We start from the raw sequence: 25364 nt of genomic DNA, 5'->3' as shown, positions 1-25364 counted from the left end.
TGTGAGGGGGCAAGGGGGCCTATGAGAATTCTGTATTTTCTGCCCAATTTTGTTGTGAATCTAAAACTGCTCTAAAATATATAGCTTTTTTTTTTTTTTAAAGAATGAACATTCTGATTCTATAGCCTCATGATCAGGGTCTGCATTTGGGTCTCCTGACCTCTTGTCACGTTGAGGTTTCCTACCATCATTCTTATTATGTACACAATCTTGAAGAAGTAAGAGAGAGTAATGAAATGTACAAGTTACCAAAAATGATCTGTTAGTTACTGTAACAGATTGCATTTTCCAAACATGGCTGCAATAATCTTTTGAGTCCCACATACTCTTCTAGAACCTTGCCACTTGCCCACCAAAAGATGGCGTCTAGGTGCTCTCTGCTTGAACATGAGCAGGGCTTCTGATTGCCTCAAGTAAAAACAGAATATGGTGAACATGATGCTTTGTGACCCTCTGAGGCTAGGTCATAAAAAGCAGTGCAACTTCCACCAGTTCTCTCTGTCATGAAATACTCATCTTCGGACACTGAGCAGCCATATAAGAAGCCCAAGGCTGCTATGCTGTGGGGAAGCCCACACTCTTCCCTATGGAGAGAACCTGCAGAAAAGCCATGACACCACCTAAAGAGACCAGCCCCCAGCTGCTCCTGATTCCAGCTCCAGCTAGAACTGACTTACCATAACTGCATGAGAGACCCTGAGCCAGAAGCATCTGGCTGAGTTGTCCTCCAGTTCCTGACTCACAGAAACTATGAGAAATCATAAATGTTTTTGTTTTAAAGCATTGTTTAGGATGACTTTTTCTGAAGCAGTGGATAAACTGGACAAAATGCTTGGCAAAGCATGATAGCCAAGTCTGGCTTATTCAGGCCCACCTTTCTCAAGCCCCAGATGGCTAACTGGCCCTTGAGAGTGTTGGTGCTTCTCTGGCAGGAATCCAAGCACAACTTCTTCCCAGTCCACCTGGGAATTTTTCTCCTGGCAGAACACCAAAACCCAAGCTTTGGCTTTCACTGTTCAAGCCCAAAGCATCACAGATTACTATGGCCTTGGCCCCCGACCTTGCTGACCCTCATCACCCTCAGCAGGGACGCTGTTTTCTCCCTTTGCTTCAGTAACTACTCGGCATCTCAAAAACCCTATTTCATTGGCTCTCTCTTGAGAGGCTTCACATTCTCTTCCCCTTTTATCATTCACCATCATTTTCCTCAAGTCTCAAGATGCCAGTAACTCCAGTGTCTTCTTCTGTCATTACTCTTCAACTGATTATGAAACTGATAATAAATCCTACATCATCTCCAATAAGCATAATTAAGAGTTGATTCTAGGAGGGTAAGTTTCGTTTATCATGATGAGGGAGGAACTATTTATCAATGTCGATTCAAGGTGTTTATTTACACATTTGAAAAAAATAACTATACTTGGGGTCATCTTGTATAATAAAGTATTCACGGAGCTTTTTACTCAAATTGCTTCCTTTGATAAACTCAAGTCCTGGCTGCTCTTCTGAGGCAAGGACATCAAGAAAGAACAAACTCATGTCAGACATAACATGTCCTGGTTGCCTGAAAGGAGTATCCAAAGCTGAGAATAGAAAGTAAGAAAGTATAACTCAAAGGTGACAGTAGGGGACAAGTTAGGTTTGACTTCTTAGAAACAGCTCACAATATGGGAAAAAGAGCCAAGAATCTGATCTGGAGACAGAAACCAGCAATTGTATTCCAGCTCTGTAATTTACTAGCTTGATGACTTCCAAGTATGATTTCCATCACCTAGTTTCTTCATCTTTAAAATAAGACATTAATAAATCTACTTTTAAAAGTATATAAAAAGAATGAGAAAAAAAAGAGTTCAAACAAAAACTTGTAAACGAATCTTCATAATGACATTATTTACAGTAGCCAGTAGGTGCAAAGAATCCAAATGTCCATTAACTGATAAGTGGATTAAAAACAATATAGTTATCCATTACAATCTAATATTACTCAGCCATAGAAAGGGAGGAAATATTTATACACGCTACAACAGGGATGAAAACATGGTAAATGAAGAAGTCAGGCATATTGACAGATTCCCATTTATATATGGTGACCAGGATAGGTAAATCCAGAGACTGGAAGCAGACCAGTGGTTGCCAAGGTATGGGAGTAAGGAAGGATGGGCAGTAACACCCTAATGAGTACTGGGTGCCTTTCGTGCTGATGGAAATGTTCCAGAGATAGATGGTGGTGATGACCACACAGACTATGAATGTCTTAAATGCTACTGAATTCACTATATTCACTATAAAATGGTGAATTGTATGCTTTGTGTGTTTTAACACAACAAATGATGTAAAGCACCTAGCACACAAGTGCTGTCTCCCGTTCTCTGTGTTATTAAACTAGAAAGAAACCAGCAAGAGCCTGGAACGGTTTGTCCCAACCTCTCCATCCCAAATGGCAATTCCCATTAAAAAGTCCATACAAGAGAAAATACAACAGAGGTCAGAGATTCTGCTTCATTTGCTTTGGGTGCAACTGTGATGCATGTATTTTGAAAACTTTCCCTGATGATTCTCATGTGCACACCTACCTAGGAACTTCTTTACTGATCAGCTGGCCTCTGAATAGGACTTGGCCAAACACTCTGCTTCCTACTGAGAGCCCTGTTTATCACCTGAGTTCACCTACCGTGAAGTTCTCTCCACCAGAGACACAGGGCTCACAAGACATTCTATTCAGGAACACTTTCAGGAGGACACAAAAGCCCCTTGGTGGCCCCATTAAATGAAGCTACCTACCTCAAGTGGGCTGAATTGCAATCAAAACACTATCCTTTTATCACTGTGAGAGACAGCCATTAAAATACTTCTAATTAGTTGTCAGAATTGCTGTTGAATGCTTTGTGTAGTGAACTGAATAGTGGCCCCCTACCAAATGCTACGTGCAAGTCGAAGCCCTGGTATCTATATGAATATGACCTTACTTGGAAATAACTTCTTTGCAAATGCAATTGAGTTAAAGATCTCAAGATGAGATCAGCCTGGATTAAGGGTGGGCCCTAAATCCAATGACTGGTGTCCTTACAAAAGGAAGGAGAGGCAGTTTTGAGACACAGAGGGGAAGACCATGCAAAGACCCAGGGATCAGAGACACACAGGACGAAGGCCACGTGGAGATGGAAGTAGTGATCTGAGTGATGTGTCTCCAAGCCACGGAACTCCAAGGGCTGCTTGCAGCCACCAGAAGATAGGAGAGAGGCTTGGATTCTCCCTCAAGCCCTCCAGGAGGAACCAATCCGGCTGCCACTTTGATTTTGGACTCTAGACTCCAAAATTGTGAGAAAATAAATTTCTGTTGTTTTAAGCCATAAATGTGCAGTAATCTGTTACAGTCATCCTAGAAACTATTAAACTTGATACTTTATATCAAACAATATCAGTGATTAGACCGCAAATTTCCTTCTAGAATTCCATACAGGGAAGCAAAATCTCTCCAGATGAATATGTACGTTCCCCCCTCACCCAGCAAGGAGTAAGAGGGTTGTTGATTCCTGACATATTTTGTACTTTTCTTGTCAGAAAGATCAAATAAGAGGCTAGGCCTCAAGATATATGACTATCCCTCCTGGATTCTTGCTATCAACTTCTCCTTGCTTTTCATGTTGCTGCTCTCTCTTTCATTTCGAATGTTATTTTTAATTGCTTACTCTCCATATGTGCAGTTTTATTCTGAATCACTTGGAAGTGATTTTGAAAAGAGATGGCTGTACACTCAGTCATGTCTGACTCTTTGCAACCCCATAGACTAAATAGTCCATGGAATTCTCCAGGCCAGAATACTGGAGTAGGTTGCCTTTCCCTTCTCCATGGGATCTTCCCAACCCACGGCTTGAACCCAGGTCTCCCATATTGCAGGTGGATTCTTTACCAGCTGAGCCAACAGGGAAGCCCATAAAATTGTAAGTAATAGCAGAGTGGCAAAGAGGCTCAGGAACCAAACTTCCTAGGTTCCAATCGCAGCTCCATATTTAGGAGATTTGTGACTGTGGGGGCACTCCATGCCTCAACTTCCTCAGCTGGAATTGGGGATAATATTAGTAGGTATCCTATAGGGCTGTTTTAAGGATTAAGTGACTTCATCACATGCAAAGTACTTAAGACAATGCCTGGCACATAAAAAACATTCATTCAAGAAATATTAGCTATTACTAACACTTGTCCACATTACTGCCTTAGTTAAAACCCTCTCCTGCTGTTTTGCTGCCTGTGGGATGAAGTTCAAACTCCCATCACAAAACACAAGGCTTTCCATGAATGTCTTCTTTCGGGGGCTGCAGGTGTGTCCTGCCTGACCCTCCTGGGATGCTGACCACATCCACACACTTGACTGTCAGCTCCAGACTTGACTCCTGTTTGCTTTCTCCAGAAGCCCAGCCCTGGCTTCCCCATCCATGGTGGATGGTCCTCATGGCGGCTCTATCTCCAGCTTGCCACTTCCACAAACTAAGTGATGTGTGTTGTGTCTCCTGCATCCAGGATGTATCTGAGTCTCCTAATTTTTGATGTCTTTGTGGGCAGAGAATGAAAGCACTGAGGATCTTTGGAAGATTGAGCTGTTAGGCGGTGGTGAGGGAGGGACATGTCTGAAGTCTGTATCCTGATTGACCAGACTGTCCCTGGAAGGCATGAAGAGCCCTCAACAATTTAGAACTCCAAAGGTTCCACAAACCACATCCAGTCTGCTAATGGTTGGGGTAAACACTGGCTTTTCCAAGAAAGCCTTTGACCCTCACGGCTGGTGCTACTCAGTTGGCTAAATGTCATTCTGCATTTAGCACCACAAACCCTTACTTTTGCGGGAGTTAAAGAATAACAGCCTCTGGGAGAAAGAGAGTTTCCAGGTGGCTTTGTTTAATCAATTTTGAAAGTATGACATTAAATCCTCTGAGAAGTTTGCCCTCATGCCCTTTTTTTCTCAGCTTATTGAGGTATAATTGAAAAAAAAAAAGTGAGATATTTAAAGTGTACATTGTGGTAATTCAATGTACATATACATTGTGAAACGATTCCCTTCATCCAGTTATGTAACATATCCATCACCATTCATCACATATTTATTCATTTTGGGGGTTAGAACATCTAAATTCTGCTCTCATAACAAATTTTGATTATACAGCACAGTGAAATCAACTATAGTCATCATGTTTGACATTAGATCCTCAGATCGTATTCATCTTATGTTGGTGAATCCAAGTTCATGTGCTGGACCGACAGTGAGGCCAAACAAGCTGAGCAGTCAGAACTGAGTCAGGCAAGGAGAATTATGCTGGGAAAAATTGAGGGCAGGAGAAGGGGACGACAGAGGATAAGATGGTTGGATGGCATCACTGACTCGACGGACATGAGTTTGAGCAACTTCCGGGAGATGGTGAAGGACAGGGAAGTCTGGCGTGCTGCAGTCCATGGGGTCACAAAGGGTCGGACATGACAAGAATGCATGGCCCTTGCTCAAAAGACCTGAACTTCCCAATGGTTTTTGGGGAAGCATTTTTATAGGCAAAATTTGAGATGAGGGCTGTAGGGTGTGTGACCTTCTACTAATCAGTTTGTGGTAAGGAAACAGGATGATGTTTCTGGAATCTCACCTGGTACCAACCAGTCAGGAGTCGGAATTGTTGGTATCAGCATGGAGTCACCATCCTCCCCTTGGTGGGAGTCTTACTTTCTACAGAACAACTCACGGACCATGCATCAGATTATTATCTGTACCCCTTCAGGGATCACTAGCCATCCTGTGACTATATTGTTGTATTAACTGCCTGAGCCTGCTCCTTGGAACTCAGGAAAGGCCAAGGAGACTAACACCTTTTTCCCTACAAATAAGAAACAGGGGACAGAGAGGGGCTTTTGAACCCAGGAGTGTCCTGCTCAGATTCACTTATAGTTGGAAGTTTGTACCCTTTTACCAACCTCTGCCTAATTCCTCCAGCCCCAGGCAACCACTTTTTTACTCTCTATTTTTGTGAGTTTGACTTTATTTTCTCTCTGCATAATTTTTCTTAGATTTTACGTATAAGTGATACCATGCAGGATTTGTCTTTCTCTGTCTGAATTAACTCACTTAGCATCATGTCCTCAAGATCTACCCATGTCATCACAGAAAGCAGACTTTCCTTCTTTTTTAAGACTGAATAATATTTCTGAGGGCCTCAGATTTGAGGTGTAGGGTGGGGTGTGCATGTGTGTGACTGAGAGAGAGAGAGAGGAAATCAGTCAAACATTGCCTTGTGGTACCGTGGAAATTTCCCCATTTGAGCATCAAATGGTATCAAAGTCAAGGGGAAAACCTGAGTCCTAGTTTAGCTGTCCCTGTGTTCCACTCCCACTCACAGCCCTGCTCTCCAGCTTCTCCCCACAAAGTTCAAGGTATGTCTCCCAGATCCCCTATTCTCCCAGGCCCCCTATTCCCACCAGGAGCAGGATACGTGAGCATGAAAGTCCCAGACCTGGTCTGTAAGGGTCTGTGTACCTTCTAGGGTGGGGACCTGAGCCTGCACAGGGAGAGCAATGGAACCAGGCTGCAGGTTCCCAGACGGCAAGTTGACCTCCTGCTGTCCTCAGGGCCCTCCCAAGCCTGCCCCTCTGACACTCTCCCATTTAAGGAAGCCCTTGCTGGTCTCAATCTCTCAGATTCAGATGCAGAAAAACCAGGAGTTATTCAGATTCAGTTATTTAGAGGTGTGTGTGGGTGAGCAGAGAGGGAGGCCCAGGGTTATTTCCTCAGGCCCAAACCACAGCCATCATCCGGTGTGGAAACAAACTGAAGCCTGGAGTCAGGCAGTCCTGAGTCAGGTCCTGGGCTAGGAAAAGGGAGGAAAATGGGAACCTGCTATGTGCAGGCTGGGTTTTGAAGGCCTATGGATGGGGAGCTGGTGGAGGCTCTGCTCCCTGCAGCCAACTGTGAAGCCTGTCTCAGGACACATTCTTTTGCTTGCAGAAATCCTGGCCCATCGACCTCTACCCTATCCCCACTCCCAGCTCCTCCATCCTCAGTCCCAACCTGTGATGGGCTGGGCTGCTGGATACTCCTTTGAGATCATCCGGCCCAGTCTCTTCATTCAGCAAATGGGAAAATGGGACTCGTTGGTGCTCATGCCAAGATTATGTCTGTTTTAACCTGAGTGGCACTAGTGGTAAAGAACCTGCCTGCCAACACAGGCAACATAAGAGGTGTGGGTTCGATCCCTGGGTTGGGAAGATCCCCTGGAGGAGAGCATGGCAATCCACTCCAATATTCTTGCCTGGAGAATCCCACGGACAGAGGAGCCTGGCAGGCAACTGTCCATAGGGTTACAAAAAGTCAGACACGACTAAAGAGACTTAGCATGCACACACAAGCCTGAGTTACAGAGAGGCCACAGACAAAAGTCAAGCACAACCCAGGAGGCAAGGCATGAACTCAGAGTCACTTCAAATGAAGGGCAAAAAGCATCAAGTGAAGCAACCATCTGCCTCCATGTGGTTACAAGCTAAGGATGGACATTACCAGCAGCAAACAGGTGAGAGGTGAGAGCCAGCCAGTCAATGGGTATTCACTGAGCACCTGGTAAGTGTCATGCTGCCTTCCAGGTACTGAAGACAGACTGGAATCCTCCATCTTCCAAGAAGATGCTGGTGAGCCAGCCCCAGCAAAAGGGACACTGAGGTATGGTGAAAAGCTTGGGTTCTGTCTGGATTTGACTCTGCCTCTTAACTCTGTGACTTCAGGAAAGCCATGTTAACTCTCTCTGTTAGTTTCCTCATCTGTAAAGTGGAGCTAATAAGAGTAACAGCCACAGAGGGCTGCTGAGACTATTAAATCCATGAGCAAAGCAATAAGCATGGTGAGAATGTAGTTATTATCATCCCAGACACCGCTCTTATAAAAATGCTGAGATTGGGCGATGTTTGCACTGCCAAACCTTTGAAAGAGGCCACCCAGGGGTCTGACAGCTTGTGTTCCATCGGTAGTAACAAATTGCTGCCTGGTGTCAGACAGGTCAGGGCACTGTTCTCAGCCTCCGTTCCATTCCGTCCAGGGACAGCAGAGGAAGGGTGATGGCATTTTGCTCAAGAGGTACCAGCAGGTGACATGAGGCCACCTCCAGGAGAGTCAGGGCGAGCGATCCTGGGTTTACCATGGAAGGAAACAGCAAGGCAGCTTGATCACAGAGGGGCTTCGTCTGGCTGGGAGCTTGGGGCTTCTAAGGTTGTATGCACTCATGAGCTGCTTGAAGGGTAGCGTCTGGTGTTGTCCAGGCATGATTTATTGAAAGCTGTACTCAAGTTTAATCAAGAATGAAAGGTTAATCACTGAGTGCAGAGTTTCAAATATGTATAATTGGCTGATCAGGAGCCAATTATATATCAGGAGAGAACCAAGCAAGGAGAAGTTTCTGTGTCGTACAAATAAAACTCGGGAAAATTCTCACTTGTTCATTTTGATTTGTCATCTCCAGGACACAGTCTGTAATAATATGACAGTCTAGCCACCAAAAACAGTGCACTTTGCTGTGTTTAGAATACCTGTCCTGTCTTGTATGGCAGCCACAAGTCACATGCAGCTATGCAGCACTTGAAATGTGGCTAGTCCATGGTGGACGTGCTGTATGAGTACCCCCTGGACTTTCAAGGCTTAGTATAAAAAAAGTGTAAATGTCTCATTAACAATTTTGCTAATTACATATTGAAATGCTAATACTTTGGACGTGCTGGTGATAGATAGGCACGTGCACTGTGCTTAGTCACTCGGTCGTGTCCGACTCTTTGCAACCCATAGGCTGTGACCTGCCAGGTTCCTCTATCCATGGGATTCTCCAGCCAAGAATACTGGAGTGGGTTGCCATTTCTTTTTCCAGGTGATCTTCCCGACCCAGGGACTGAACCCACTTCTCTTGGGTCTCCTGCATTGGCAGGCAGATTCTTTATCACTGTACCACCTGGGAAGCCGTACTTTGGCCATATTGTGGTAAATAAAATAGATTATCAAAATTAATTCCACCTGTTTCTTTTTGCTTTTTGTTTTTTTTTAAAGTGGCTACTAGGAAATCTACTGTTATGTATGTGGCTTGCCTGATACTTCTATTGGACAGTAAAGTTTAAATGGAGGATGGTGGTCAAGGGGTCTGTTTTTTCCAGCAGTGCTGGTTGAGCCATCAGTGATTCTCTTCTTCAAATCACAAGATGTTGAGATGGAGAAAACATGAGACCAAGAGACTGAAGATCCAAATTATTATTTCATACTGGTCATTGACTTGCTGCATGGCCTTGATAATGACAATAGTTGTAGCAAACACTTCTATAGTATTCCCAATAGTTAAAGCACCATTCTAAGCATTTGACACTTGTCAGTGTCTCACAACAATCCTGTGAGATGGGAGCTTTTATGATTTCCATTTTCCACATGAGGACACTGAGGCATGAAGAGACTAGCCCAGAGCTCACGGATGGAAAGCGGTAGCACTAAGATTCAAACCCAGGCAGGCTGGTTATAGGGTCTGTGCTGCAGATTACTTTATTGCCTCTCAAATTATCCAAACTAGCTTAAATTCAGTTTCTTTATCTATAAAATAGAGTTAATAGGTACTCTGTTGACCTTGCAGGACTGTAATGAGGACCAGAAAGTGACTTGGGTGGCCACAGACTGTAAACAGGTAAGGTGGCAGAAGCTTAAGAAAGGAAATTATCCTGAAAGAGCTTCCCATCTGTAAGGCCATTAAAATCCAGATACAGTTCTTTCAAATAGTGTTTCCCCAAATAGAGTTAATTTTTTTCCTCCTCCTGAGCTCCATAGCACTCTATGATATATCACAACCCCACATACACTTTGTCTTTCATTACATGCTTTTTCTTCATTACACTTCAAGTTTCTTAAAGGCTATCTGTCTTAAAGATCAGTGCTTCTCAACTGGAGATCATTTTGCCTCCCCACCCAGGGGGCATTTGGCAATGGCTAGAGACATTTTTGATCCTCATTGCTTGGCAGGGGGTGGGGTGCTACTGGCATCTAGTGGGTAAAGGTCAAGGATGCTTCCAAATATCCTACAATACACAGAACAGCTCCCCCAGCAACAAAGGATTATCTAGTCAAAATGTCAATAGTGCTGAGATCATTTTATGACCCATTGTGGCTCAGACATGCATTACATGGTAGGTACTTAGTAAATGATGAAAAGATCATTGAATGAATGAATAATAAATACTATAATCACTATCTGCCTTGGATATAACTTCCTTTCAGTTATACTCTACTAATACATACTAAATACCCAGTACATACCAGGTATTTGCTAAGGCTGGAGGACAGGGAGATGCCAAAGTCTGAAAGACAGAAACTCAAAGATCTGGCTGTCTTCTAGAGAGGTCAAATAACAAACATCAAAGAGACTGTTAAATAGTGTGGTAAGTGATGTATGCTGTGGTCCTCACCAGCTCTGGGCAGCAGCACCATTCAGGAGCTTGTAAGAAGACAGATGGCCCAACAAAATGGATGGAACTAATAATCTTTCTCAAATTCTTATTTTGAAAATTTTCCAACACCCAAAAGGTAGAATAACTTTAGAAAATTTTCAAACAACCAAAAAGTACAATAAACATTATATACATATTAACATTTAGATAGATAGCTAGATAAGTGAGAAATGAAGATAGATGATAGGTAGGTAGATACATGATATAAATATGACACACGTACATACCTTTTTCTGAACCACCGGGAAATAAGATGCAGACATTACGACCTCAGCTAAAAGTACCAGCCTACATAGAAGAGACCTACAAATTTAAAAGGTCTAGAGTGGGGACAAAAGTAGTTGTGTTTTTTTTTTTTAAATCTCTATTTGGACACTCAGACAAAGTTGAGAACCCTTAAGATAGATAGAGGGATTATGGGCCCAGACCATTCTTGAGCAAGATGGAAGCTTTCTGAAGGAGGCAAAGCCAAACTGAGTCTTGAAAATGAGTCACACAGGTAAATAAGACATAAAGGGGAGTTCAAGCAAAGGTAAGGATGTGAGCACAAGTTCAGAAGCTAGAAATGGTGTGTTTAGCATTCCTGGAGCATAAATGTGCCCACAGTGAGGCTGCAAAGGAGGAAGAGACCATTAGTAAGGCCTCATATGCCACTTGAGGGTGGGGCGCAAGGAGCTATTGAGTGTTTTAGGCAGAAGAGAGACGAGGGAGGAAATGATGGGGAAGGTGATGCCAGTTAAGCTATTGCCTTAGTCTTAAGACAGACATGGAAATCTGAACAAGGGCAGTGGTGGGTCTGCAGAAGGAGGAGAGAAGGCTTTGAGGGGAATTTGTTTAGCAAGTAATCAGAAGCACTTGGCTCCTATTCCCTTCTCCCCACTCTGGACTGGAGTGTTCCCATTTTCAAGCGTACTTCTCCAAGCCTCTGGAGCTCATCATGAATCTTGACAGGCTGATAGAAAGATCTATGGTTCAAAATCAAACCACTCTTGCCAGGGTCCCAATTCTGACAGCTGCCCTTCTGCCCTGTCCCCCTGGCGTGCCTCAGTCTTGGAATCTGGGGCCTTGCCTTGTTCCTGCCCTTGAGCCTAAGTCTGCATCTCAATAGCCTGCCAGGAACACATAGGCCTTCTAAGACTGGAGTTCCCGTGAATCCTCCTCCTTTTATCAGAGGTTCCTAAAGCATTTTGCCTGCATCTCCAAGCTCTGCCTGCTCCCCAGCCGACCACTCCACTTTCTATGTATCAGTAGGCACTTCGTGCATGCTGGCTGGGCTATGCAGAAGTGACTGTTGCAGTGCCCTCTGGATGCCTTGCTCTAACTGCCATAAGGGATGTTCAAATGCCCAGCCCAACTCACCACCCCATTGAGTGCCTGTGTCTGTTCCCAGGGCCCTCTCCCTTTCAGCTACCAGGGCCCTCATACACTTCCCCTCTTCCAGTTGCCATTGCCTCATCTGTATGTGCACAAGCAAGAGGCTCACGTGAGTGATCCTAGGGCATCGTGCAGGTCCTCTGATTCTCAAATTCTCAGATCTGACTGTCTGATTCTCAAATCTGACTGGTGTTAACAGCAAGCATCAGACCATATGCAGAGAATCCATTCCTTGGCCGTGGCCACCCTAAGACTTAGCCTAGCAAGCACACAGTTTCAATATTTAGTGAGTGCAAAGCATCAGACAGGCTCCAGTGTAGTCAATGTACCAATAAAATATGCATTGGTGAGTTGATAGCATTGTTGAATAATCTTCCGCTAAATATCTTATTGGGCTTCCCGGGTGGCTCAGACAGTAAAGAATTTGCCTGGAATGCAGGAGACCTGGGTTCGATCCCTGAGTAGGGAAGATCCCCAGAAGGAGGGCATGGCAACCCACTCCAGCATTCTTGCCCGGAAGATTCCACTGACAGAGGAGCCTGGCAGGGTACTGTCCATGGGGTTGCAAAGAGTCGGACATGACTGAAGCAACTTGGCATGCACGCAGCCACGCAAATATCTGATTAACATCCTCCTATCCCCAATATTCTGGCTAATACTTTACTCTGTTCACCTCAGGTATACTTATCCCTTTCATTTCTCTCAATTCTGTTAACGGAGGTGAAATACTTCCACGTCCCCTCTGATTTCCAGAGGACCTACCAAAGCAGCTACTTTTAAATAAGTCAAGACAGTAGAGAGATGCCACTGGAGGACACATGAGGTCAGGCCTGGCCCTTGGACTTGTCTCTTCTAGTTCTGTTCTGCTGGCTGTGCACAGAAGAAGTTTTGGCTCCCACTTGGCTGTGGTGGCCTAGACCCAGGGACACCGTGTCTGTGGGCAGATCACGAGGGCCAAACAGTCTTCCTTGTCAAACTCCTCCCAGGTGAAAGGTTCTGAATCCCAAGAACTCCCGAGGTGGAAAGGACCTGCAGGTCACAGAGCCTAACCCTCCTGTTTTACAAATTTAAAAAAGAAATGAGCCTCAGAAATATCAAGTTCCTTCTCTGAGGTCACACATCTAACTAGGATGTGTTTGTCTATTTTCTCTATCTGACCACTTCATGGACTTTATATCACAGATCTGCTTACACACAGATGTACAAGCAAGTTTGTCCATTGCAACATGCCACACAGAAGAGGTTGGAAACAGCCTCGGTGTCCACCACCAGAGAGCCAGCTGTTCAGTGGAACTAAGCACCAGGAAGAAAAGATGAGGCAGCCGTACATGTGCTGATACGGAAAGGTCCCTGAAATAGGCTCAGTGAAGAAGGCAAGGCACTGAACTGTGCCCATGGTGTGCTTCTATGAATACATGTCTGTATGAAAATGAGGAAAGAATACTAATCTGTGTGTGTGTGTGTGTGTGTGTGTGCATTTGCTTATTTTTCTGGGAGGTAACACTATGACCTTGTTTGCTTATAGAGAGGGAACCATACAGCTAGAAATGAGACAGAATTTTTGCTGTAAAGTTTAAGGTTTTGAAATCCACCTGCAATGCAAGAGACTCCCATTGGATTCCTGGGTCAGGAAGATCTGCTGGAGAAGGGACAGGCTACCCACTCCAGTATTCTTGGCTTCCCTGGTGGCTCAGTTGGTAAAGAGTCCGCCTGCAATGCGGGAGACTTGGGTTTGATCCCTAGGTTGGAAAGATCCCCTGGAGAAGGGAAAGGCTACTCACTCCAGTATTCTGGCCTGGAGAATTCCACGGACTGTATAGTCCATGCAGTCGCAAAGAGTCAGACACGACTGAGTAACTTTCACTTTAAGTTTTTGAACCACATTATTACATATCTTAAAACTTAAATAAACATATAGGCCATGTGACAGACTGGAGGCCTCTAGCTTATCCAAAGTGACACGGGTGGCTAAATGGCAGATCTGCTCCTAGGACCTAGACTTCCTTATTCTTTTTAAATGTTTTTTGATGTATGCTGGGGGTGGGGTGGGGTTGGTAATCAGGTGGTATAGCAAGTTTATATAATTTATCTTAACCATAGTAATAATTTTAACTAAAGTTTTCATTTTTATTTTTTCATCTAGGTTTCTGGACCTCTGAAAAGTGAAAGATAATTTTTAGCCACCAACAAAAGTCAACTTTGAAACCTCTGAAATAATGTGATGTGTAAGATTTGTTTCAGTCAAATCTCTGGGTGGGGGCAGGAATGGAGACCAACAGTGTTGGCCATGAGCTGACAATTGTTGTGGCTGAGTGATGAGTACATGGGGAGCATCTTACTATTCTTTCTACTTTTGAATCTATATGAAATTTTTCAGTATTAAGGCTTTAAAAAATTGTTAAGGTGAAGCTAGGGATCTCTGTAATATCGTTCGCTTGCCTTTCCCAAGTGCTTCTTCTTTTGTTTGAAATATAGCTGACTTCCAGTATTACTTTGGCTTCAGGTGTACTACCTAATTATTTGACATCTGCATACATTATGAAATGATCATCACCATGGTAAGTCTCATAACCATCTGTCCCCATATAAATTGATTACAATAAAGTTATTATTGACCACATTTCTTATGCTGTATATTACATTCCAGTGACTTATTTATTATATAACTGGAGGTTTGTACCTTTCAATTCCCTTCACCTATTTCTCCCATCCCCCTCACACCCCCCATAACCTGGTAACCACCAATTTGTTCTCTGTATCTATGAGTCTGTTTCTATTTTGTTTGGTTTGTTTTATTTAGATTTCACATATAGTGACAATACATAGTCTTTGTCTTTCTCTAACTTACTTCACTTAGCATAATATTCTCTAGGTCCACACATGTCACAAATGGCAATATTTAATTTTATACGGGTGAGTAATATTTCATTATGTGTGTGTGTGTATATATATATATATATATCACATCTTCTTTGTCTATTTGTCTATTGATGGGCACTTAAGTTGCTTCCATATCTATCCATGGCTATTCTAACTAATGCTGCAATGAATACAAAGCTGCATATATCTATCTGAAGTAGTGTTTTTGTTCTCTTCAGGTAACTACTCAGAGGTAAAATTGCTGGATCATATTGCTGGATATAATTCTATTTGTAATTTTTTGAAGCACATCCACAGTAGCTACAATAGTTTACAATCTTACCAAAAGTGAACAAGGTTCCTTTTTCTTCATAGCTTACCCAGCACTTGCTATTTTTGGTCTTCTTGAGAATAGTCATTTTGACAGGTGTGAGGCTGTATCTCACTGTGGTTTTGATTTGCATTTCCCTGAAGGTTAGTGATATTGAGCATCTTTTCCCATGTCTGTTGGCCATCTGTGTGTCTTCAGGACTCCTTATTCTTGACTGACATATAAATAAAAGTTTTCCAGAACTTGAAGTCTAGAAAGAGACAAGTGGTCAATTTAAAAGAAGAGGAAAAGAATTTGAAGATGGGCGAAGAGGAACAAGTGGAATTCAGTGAAGAGAGAAGACAAGGGGGAGAGGGAAAGGGAGGCAGGGAGGAGAGTGGAGGTGAAGGATGGGATGAGCAGAAGTCCTGTGAGCAGTGATGGCGGACTGGGAGCCGGCACCCCTCACAGCCTGCATGTGGCTGGAGGTGAGCAGTCCTCAGTAACCAGGGCTTGTCTGCTAAGTGACAACAACAAGCATGTCAGGGAGGGGCAGGAGCTTGCTGCAGTACTGCCACAAGCTCTGCAGAGGGGCCATTGAACACATCAGACAGACCACGTCCAGGCCAAAAAACCACCTCATCCATGTTGCTCAGGCACCAACCTGCCTCAGCTCAAACCCCGCAGCCTAGCCCCTCCCCCAGGCTGTGTGAGTTCCAGCAACACCAGCCTCTCCTGGATGGCTGGGCATCCATCTCTCCAGCCTCCCAGGGAGCGACATCCCCCATGACACCCCAGTTTCAGCACCAGAGGTCTGACAGAACCTGATGACGGCAATGACTGGGGCCAGCCGTGGGCTCTGCCAGCCTGGCCCTGGGAGGGGTTCCTGCTGAGCCAGTTGTTCGCTCTTCCGTCCTCTCAGCCTGCCCTATGTGAAGAGAGCTGCTCTGGCAGAGGACTATTTAAACAGCCTCCCTCCTCAGCTCTGATCATCTTGTGGCAAAAGACAAGAGGCTTGGGCCAGTCGGGCCCTGTGCAGACTTCACACTGTCATGTCAATTCTAAAGGAAATCAATCCTGAATATTCATTGGAAGGACTGATGCTGAAGCTGAAACTCTAATACTTTGGCCACCTAATGTGAAGAACTGACTCATTGGAAAAGACCCTGATGCTGGGAAAGATTGAAGGCGGGAGGAGAAGGGGACGACAGAGGATGAGATGGTTGGATGGCATCACTGACTCAATGGACATGAGTTTGAGCAAGCTCCAGGTGCGGTTGATGGACAAGGAAGCCTGGTGTGCCACAATCCATGGGGTCGCAGAGTCGGACATGACATAGTGACTGAACTGAACTGATGGGAAGTGAAGCGACAGTCTCCAAAAAGCAAAAGCCCAGGCCCAAAGGCCAGCCCTCCACCTGCCCTTTGGGATCCTGGCTTTTTGTTTTCTTTGTCTCACTTGTGAAGCACAGAAGCAACTTTCTGCTTCTGTTTAGACAAGCGAACACAAACACGGTGAGAATCAGAAAAGACCTTTGCCCTCCCACAGCCCAGTTCCTGCCCGACACTCATAGTTGTGTCTGAGCGCTGAGGCTGAGGGGTCACAGGGAATCCCTGGGGATGCCGTGTGGCTGCCTGGAAGTTGCACCAGTCTGGGTGCCCCCCCCCCCAGCCATACTGAGCCCAGGGACCTGAGGCACTGGCCTTATTGGTGACAACAAAGTCCCTCACTTTGAACGGGAAACACCACCAGAGCTTCAAATGGCTTGTCCCAGTTAGTGTATCATGAGAAAGAGGGGAAGAGAAATCAAAGAAGTTGTTAGTCCGACGCAGGAAATCCCTAAGTGCAGACATGACCTAGTGACCCTTCAGTGAATGAGTGAGTCCTCAGGAGCAAGACGGCTGGGCTGAGTCAGCTGGATACAAAGTGGGTGGTGGTCTCCCAGGCCCTTCCACTCCAGGCAGGTGCTGCAGCTGCTGACAGCAGGCTGGGGCCCGGGCTCCCCACAGGTGTAGGCCTCTAGAGGGGGAACCCAGGTAGTGTGAGAGGGGAAGCTCACCCAGACTTCCTCACAGTGTCTCATGGGTCTCTGGAGGGTACAATTCCTCTGTCACAGGAGGGCGGGAAGGAGGGGAGGGGGTCCCATCTCAGGACCATAGGTGGGGAATGCACATCCAGGGGTCATCTCTGTGACTATCATACCTTCTTCTGATTTTAGTATTTTTTCTAACAAATATGGTCATTGGAATCTTCCATGATAAGTGTTTCATTCATGAATAAATGTGGAAAGGAGCAGGAAGCACTAGCTGGTAATATGATGCAGAATAATTGTGAGCTAAGTGAAGAGAATGATGCCTGGCAATTTTCAAGCACGGCTCAGGGTGGTCTTAACTGTAAAACTAACTCCATCGCCCCACAACAGCCCCACATTCCACATTTTACCCCATCCTACAACAAAGCTGAAGCTCCAATACTTTGGCCACCTGATGGAAAGAGCCAACTCACTGGAGAAGACTCTGATGCTGGGAAAGATTGAAGGCAAAAGGAGAAGGGGGCAGCAGAGGATGAGATGGTTAGATAGCATCACCAACTCAATGGACATGAATCTGAGCAAACCCCAGGAAATAGAGGAGTACAGAAGAGTCTGGCGTGCTGTAGTCCATGGGGTCACAAAGAGTCAGACACGACTTAGTGACTGAATAACAATCAAGAATGCAACAAAGCTCAGGATTTTTGAGCTTCAAATGAGCCCTAAATTGTCTGTATCTGGTCCAATACTGGTCCTGGGAGAGCAGACTGGCATTGTTAGGCTCTTTGCATTGTGTACAACCCCAGGGACCAGACTAGTTATAGGAAAACTGTAAAGTTGAGCCTCTCTGTCTCCATCAAGCACCCACATGATCTAGGCTCAGCCACTTCCCACTGGAAATCTTCAAAACTCTCTGGTTCAGACCCACTGTTTGGATATGGTCCACAACAGATCTGTATTCAACCACCACTTTACTCCAAGTGATAATTGTTTTCTGTAGGTTTTGGCATTCAGCTGAGAGCCAAGCATTTTCACATTTCACCCAATCAAACTAAAGATTTTCTTGCGAAGACATGAAGAAACCAGATTCACAAAACTAAGGTCAGGTGACAGCTGGCTCCCACTATCTATCAGTGGCCAGCTTGTTGATAGTTATCTTTTCTGAAGCCAAACCAAGACCTAAGCTGTTTAGGAAGAGAAGGCCCAGATGTAATTTAGCAGGAAAATGAGATGCCAGCTCATCAACATTGCATCTCCAAGTCCCTTATTTCTCTCTGTAGACATCTGCTGCTTTTGGCTTCAACATCACAATGGTATCTATCAGTAGTAGCAAAGAAGTTACTCCCGAGGCTCCCACATTGGACTGACTTGTGTTTATTCATTTTGCTTCCCTTCATTACGAAAGGCTTTGATTATAATTAGTACATTCCATGCAGTGTTATTGGGTTTCAGAGTCTTTATGTATCTGCAGTAAAAATATTTCCTTTTCACACTAAGATACTCGATACATTGGTGTTTAGTCAAAGTATATATTGAATCTCATAAATGAATATAATTTGCACACAGATGTCTGGACAAGTCTGGACATCTTCATTGTGTGGGACCCAGGGTTGGATGATAGAGGGTGAGAGATGTCCTGGACCTCTTCCCTTGTTGCCATAGGCTTGACTGGTTATGGTTTAGTAAACACTCTTGACCGTGGACTCATGTTCTCCCAGAGAGAGTGGGAAACCACAGCCAGTTATCAGCTACAGAGCTTTGCCCTGGACTTTTGGCCATGTGCATAAACAATGGGCCAGGCAAATTCGATGGTAATGAATTCTTTTTCCATTTAAACTGCTACTCTAATTGCATGTTACATGGTGACCTGTTTGGTCTCCAGAGAAGCTTCTCCCGATATTTGTGGGTGTTGGACTTGTGTCAAAAAGGTAGGGTTCAGAACCTTTGGAAATCCCAACCCCCTTTCTCAGTCCCACTGACACTTGTCTTGCCCAAAAACAGAGAAGCAGTCTGGGACCATTCACCCTCCAGCCCCTTCAAATATGTGCAGCTCCTACTTCATCTGGTGTGTGATCTCCCCACTTCACCTCCATTCACCCTACATCTATTTGCAAGATCAACCTCCCTAAAGAACAACTCTAGTCTTGTCACTTACCTGCCAAAACCCCGTGATGGCTTCCTATGTGAATTACAGAACTATGTCTAAAGTCCTTTGTGATGAACTTACTTGAAACTCAATGTTGGCAAGAGAAATTTCCCATTTTCTTGTGGTTGTAAAGTGAGGTTTGCCCCACCCCCCAGACTGTGGCTGGAGGTTTCTCCATTCCTGGTAGACCACTCTTCTAGCATGTGTCCATTACAAGCTGCTGTTTGAAGCAAGGCATGGCACCTTTAAGTCAGGGTTCCATCTTGCCTAGTAATTACTATTGGCTGAAAAGTTAAAGTTGCTCAGTCATGTCCGACTCTTTGTGACCCCATGACTATAGCCTGCCAGGCTCCTCTGTCCATGGAATTCTCCAGGCAAGAATACTGGAGTGGGTAGTCGTTCTCTACTCCAGGGGATCTTCCCAACCCAGGGATTGAACCCAGGTCTCCCACATTGCAGGCAAATTCTTTACCATCTGAGCCACCAGGGAAGCCTAAGAATCCTGGAGTGGGTAGTCTATGCTTTCTCCAGCAGATCTTCCTGACCCAGGAATCAAACGGGGGTCTCCTGCATTGCAGGTGGATTCTTTACCAACTGAGCTATACTATTGGCTACTAGGACATAATCAGTCATGAAAATCTGATCTGGCATGGGTATGAGAAAAAGAATTGATTGGTGGCACCTCTTCCTAGTAATTGTCATCCATAGTTATGACATCAAGAAAAACAGGGATATGTGTATGTGCGTGCGCGCAGGCACAAAATCACTAACTGTACATCATAGAAGGTTACTAACCAGTGGGCCCCAAAGAAGATAGCAGTGGCCTCCTAATTGTAAACAGAGCCTGAGGACTCCAACCTAGAAGCTGGAACCAGAATATCTTGATACAGGCTGGAATGCTTACTGGGGGGTGGGGGTGCTCCAGGCTGTGATGTTGAAAGGAGGAGGTCAAGAGGAAGCAGAGAATCAAAGCCAGCCCCCTATCAGGAGGCTGAAGTCAGGAAGAGAACCAGGGACAAAGCAAGAGGCAACTGGAAGCTGAGCAATCGGCAGACAGAGGGAATTCTGAAACTGAAGGAAGCCCTAACAGAAACCTCTTCCAGCCTCTGGCTTGGGAGGCCCGGTTTCCCAGGAGGAGCTCTGCCCCAGTCCAGGCTCTGTAGCATCGCTCTGGGCCCCCACATCAGGCCTCGGGGTTCAGCCTTCTCCTTCATCAGCAGAGACCTGCCTCCCTCTACCACATCCAGTTCTCTATGTCCAAGTCCTCCCCACCTAATGGCTCAAATGAAACAACTTTCTCACCCCAGGAAGAAGCTACTACATTCCTCCTAAGCCCGTTTCTACAAAGATTTTTGTTTTTGCTATCGAATCCACCGAAGCCAAAGGCCCTCAACCTGGTAATACATTCACCTCACCTGGTGAACTTTTATAAAATATTGATGACTTCACTCCCATGGGCCCTGATTTTTGTTGATCTTGGGGGGGATCCTGTGCGTGGAGTGGCCCAGGAGACCCCAATGTACAGCCAGATCTCAGAATGACTGACTTCAACCCTTCCTCCACCAGCAGAATCTCAGCCACAGAAGACACTTTAACCACATGTTCTACTTAATGCTTCCTAAAGGTTTTTCTCTCTTACACTTAGAACACTGAGTCTTTGCCACTCTCTCCCCCACGGGTCTGAGGACACCAAGCACATTCCTGCCTCAGTGCCTCTGCCCTTGCTGTTTCCTCTGCTTGAAATGCCCTTCTACCACACTCCCTTGGCTTGCTCTCACATTTCATTCAGTGGGAGCTGAAATGTCACTTCTCAGGCTGGCCTGCCCTGAGTTCCTGGATAAACGCACAGCTCCTATGTCTTTCTGTTCCTTCCCTTGCTTATTGTTATTCATGGCAATGAATAACTTCTCTCTGCCTGATAATGTTTAAGTTCCTATTTAATTATGTTTTTATCATTTTATTCCCCAGCAGAATGCAAGCCAGCTATGGACAGAGATATTTTCTTCTTCACTGTGGTATCCTCAAGCCTAGAGCAGCTCCTAGAACAGAGTGGAGTACCCATTAGATGATTGTCTGATAGAGAATGGATTTAACAGATGAGGAAACTGAGGCTCAGAAGGAGGAAGTGACTTACAGAAGTCAAGGAAGCTGCCAAACATTCTACAACACACAGGACGCCCTTCCTTAACAAAGCCATGATGTCCCCGGTGCTGAGGTGAGTGACACTGGACTTAAGTTGGAGGCAGGGTGGTGAGGTTGGGAGTTGGGAGGAAGCCTTAGAGCTGGACATGGAATGAGAGCTTATTTGCACATGGGAACAATGAGCCTGTGCCCAGGTCCACCACCTCCCAGCCTGTGACCACTCTAAGTTTACGCCTTCATTTTGAGCCTAGCACCCACCCTTCAGTTTTGCCAACCAAAAACATCTCCAGACATTAGCAAGTGTCCCCAAGGGGACAAAAATGCCCTGGTTGAGAACCACTAGGGGTCTACACTCTCCTTCCTGGGAGCTTCAGCCCCACCCTGTTGCACCCTTCTCCATCTCAAGGTCAAGGGAGCTCCTGAACGCACACAGCTCCTCTCCTGCATCACCTCCCCACTCCCTGTGCACATTCCTTCCTTGCACAGTGCCTGTTTCTCCACACAGGGACCAGGGGCCTCCAGGGGAATCAGTTTCTAAGGCACTTGGCAACCTTGGAAGGAGAAATGACTTAACCTGGGGCCAAACAGTAATAAATCAAAAGTCTAGAGATCTGCCTATCACTGGCTGCCGTATAGGTGTGATGATATTAAGCCATTACACAGAATAATTTGCAAATAACTCTAATACAGTTCTAACATTACAGGGAAAGTGTTAGTCACTCAGTCCTGTCTGACACTTTGCTACCCCATGTACTGTAGCCCACAAGGTTCCTCTGTCCATGGGATTCTCCAGGCAACAATACTGGAGTGGGGTACCAGTCCCTTCTCCAGGGGATCTTCCCCACCCGGGGATTGAACCCAAGCATCCTCCATTGCAGGCAGATTCTTTATGTCTGAGATTCCAAGGAAGCCCCCAATATTACAGGAGGTCTTGCAAAATAAAAGGCCAACTACTCTATTAATCACTGCAGAACATTTGAATGAAAGCTGGGAAAAGAAAGAAGCACAGAGGGCAGAAAACCAAGAGATTTGATTGTCAGTTCAGACAACAGTCCCTGAGGGGCACACGAGAGGGCTTGGGATGACATTATTTTGCATTTAACGTTGTTGCTATCTGTTCCTTCAAAGTGAAAAACAACCATGTTTTGTTTGGTTTGGCTTTCTTTCTGGTTTAAGATTCAGCACATCACCCAGATTGGCGGATTTCACTGAAATATTTTCCCTAAATGACCTAAAGTTTCGTTTTCTAATATGCTGCCACCCACCCACAGCATAGAAGCTGACGATTGATATTCTGTAATTTTCAGTAAGTAACTGAAGCTTTCCTGTGTGCTTCAGTACTACTGCTGCTTGTTTCAGGTAAAAATAAAGAAAGTGGTTATTATGCTGCTGGAAAAGTCAGTTGTAGCGCTATGATAGCACTCTAAATTGTAGAAAGATTAGGGATGCATGGCTGGATTGAGCAAGTACAGGTCAGCAATTTCATGTTAAATTGCTTATTGCACGGTGGGGCTGGAAGATACTGCAGAGCAAATCCAATTTACTTTGAAAATAATTAGTGAGATGCAAAGACCCGGAGACGGAAGATTTCTTGGAAATTAATTATTGCTGTTGACATCTAGCCAGTCTCTTTCAGTGGCAAGAACAGTCTGCAGCTAGAGATTTCATCTCTTTGAGCACTACTGAAAGGATCTGTTGGATTCTGATCTGAAATCAGCTTGACACTAGCATTATAGGGAGACACTATGGCATGATAGTGCTGCACAAGGGGCTGAACAGTCAGAGGGTCAGATGAGCTTCAAAATGCACGCCGAAGAGGAAAATGGAAAGCAACATCTGAACGGATCTAGGGGTCTGAGCCTCATCTAGTAACCCAGGTAACTGTCCATTCCTTTGTGTGGACAAGGAGAGATGAATGTCTTCTTCACTGCCCTCAGCCAGCACACCCTCAGTCACTGAAGACAGACAAATTGAACAGAGTGACACATCCCATTTCTAGCATGCGGTTCACAGCACCCTCACTTGGGAGCATTCAGGCTCTAAGGCAGAAATTGCGAAGTCAACTAAAACCATCAGCAATGACTGGCAAGGAAACCTGAACAAAATAAATGGCCTGGAAGTCTAAGCCCCCTCAAGGGACTGGGCCTCATGTCTCACAAGGGAAGGGGTGAGAGGTAAGAGCAGATCACACCATGGCACCGAAGTATCCTTTGTCCTTTCAATCTCCTTCCTTCATCCACACTGAGGAAGCATGGTAAGAACAGGTTCTACCAGTCCTGCAAGATGCAAGGGGATGGCAAGTTGAGGAAGGGTAAGTCTGCAGGAAAATTCAGCTGAAGGAACAGGGGAGAACAGCCATGGGAGGCTGCTCTGCCCGCAAAACATCAAACAACCAGAGGTGTTACTGGTTTGTGTGACCTTTCTGTAGAAACAGTCAAAGCAATCAACATTTGGATGGCAGTGGGAGCCCCCGCCCCCCAACAGTGTTACTGCTTTTGTGGCTGCAGCTGTGGCGAGAGATGACTCACTCGGGAGGTACAGACAAAGCTGCAACTCACAGGATAAGCAGGGAGAGGAGGGGGAGACAACAGAGAAAACAGATCTGTCAGCAGATTTTCTTCCCTAATAAGTTGAGGCTCAGGTACAGACACTCAGCCAAGGGTGGCACGACCCATGCTCTCCAGTATGAACGTTAGGAAAAGACACCTCCTTCCTCCAGGGCGCACAGCCTAGTGAGCAGATGGTAGGCTGAATTTTAGGGTGCAGTCACTAAACCAACATACATATACCCCATTGTTGTTGTTGCTGTTGTTCAGTTGCTAAGTTATGTCTGACTCTTTGTGACTCCATGGACTCTTCTGTCCTCCACTATCTTCCAAAGTTTGCTCAAATTCATGTCCACTGAGTCGGTGATGCTATTTAACCATCATATACCTTATAACCTTCCATATCAGTCATGTTCCAACAGGAAAGAGTTGGCACATTCAAATTAGGGTACTTTGTGAAGAGTTTAATAAAGAGACATCGCTTAAGGTGAGGGCAGGGAGTAGGGAAGGAACCACGACGGACAGCACAGAGCTCCTAGTGTTAGGGGAAGCACACTGACTGAAACCGCCCACTCTGGCCAGGCACCATAGTAACTATTTGCATAAGTTGTTTTAGGACAGGAGGTCCTGCTAAGGAACACGGAACTAATAAGCCACCACCAACTGGAAGAGTTCAGGAAAGGTCAAAAGGAGACACCACATATCCGACCACCTCCCAGAATCCTTCTCTCTGGCATCCATATTGGCTGAACAAGGCGTGCACCACCAGGAAGGATTCTGAGTCAGAATGATTGGCTGAAGACAACCCAGAAACTAATCCCATCACCATAAAACCGGAGACTGCGAGCCATGTGGCAGAGCTGTTCTCCTGGGTTCCCTTACCCTACTGCTCTCCACCTGGGTGCTCTTTCCCAATAAAATCTCTTGCTTTGTCAGCACATGTGTCTCCTCGGACAATTCATTTCTGAGTGTTAGACAAGAGCCCAGTTTCAGGCCCTGGAAGGGGTCCCCCTTCCTGCAACACTAGGCTCAAGGGATGAGGGCCAGGGGACCACTAGGACCTGGATCAGGTGAAAGGTTTCCTGGCAGGTGCTGCTATCTCTGGAGAGTAGCCTGCCAGAGACAATCCCACTTGGAGGACACCCAGGAAATAAATACCCCAACCTCACTCTGCTCCAGCCCTCCAGACTCTTTCTGGGGTCCCTTGTTGGCTGAATTCACCTAGAAAGCCACAGGTGAAGGGAGCCCATGGATTCAGGCAGCCTCCCAGGCAGAGAAGCAGGTAGACGATGAGAGTGAGTCTATGGGGTGCACATGAGAGGGATCCACCATCCAAGGCAGGGCCATCCCAATCATTTATTCATCTTTCAAATGAGTATTCATAGACATCTCCTAGGCAATGCACCAGGTTCATAATGACATGTCTATACTGAATCCCTACCTTAAGAAGGGCTTCCCTAGTAGCT

General features: G+C 45.4%; 1 long non-coding RNA gene across 1 annotated transcript in view; it reads right to left on the bottom strand.

Annotated features, from left to right (window-relative positions):
• The window catches only part of LOC145538589 (uncharacterized), a 169451-nt gene that overhangs the window by 76938 nt on the left and 67149 nt on the right, over window positions 1–25364 (bottom strand). The window contains exon 4 of the long non-coding RNA XR_014077064.1: window positions 15105–15305. This is a non-coding gene — a long non-coding RNA (uncharacterized LOC145538589). The remainder of the gene's footprint in view (window positions 1–15104; window positions 15306–25364) is intronic.

The sequence above is a fragment of the Giraffa tippelskirchi genome, chromosome 2, assembly GCF_054371585.1.
Source record: "Giraffa tippelskirchi isolate mGirTip1 chromosome 2, T2T-mGirTip1v1.2.pri, whole genome shotgun sequence".
NCBI classification, from domain to species: Eukaryota; Metazoa; Chordata; class Mammalia; order Artiodactyla; family Giraffidae; genus Giraffa; species Giraffa tippelskirchi.
This window is presented reverse-complemented; position numbering and strand designations above follow the sequence as displayed.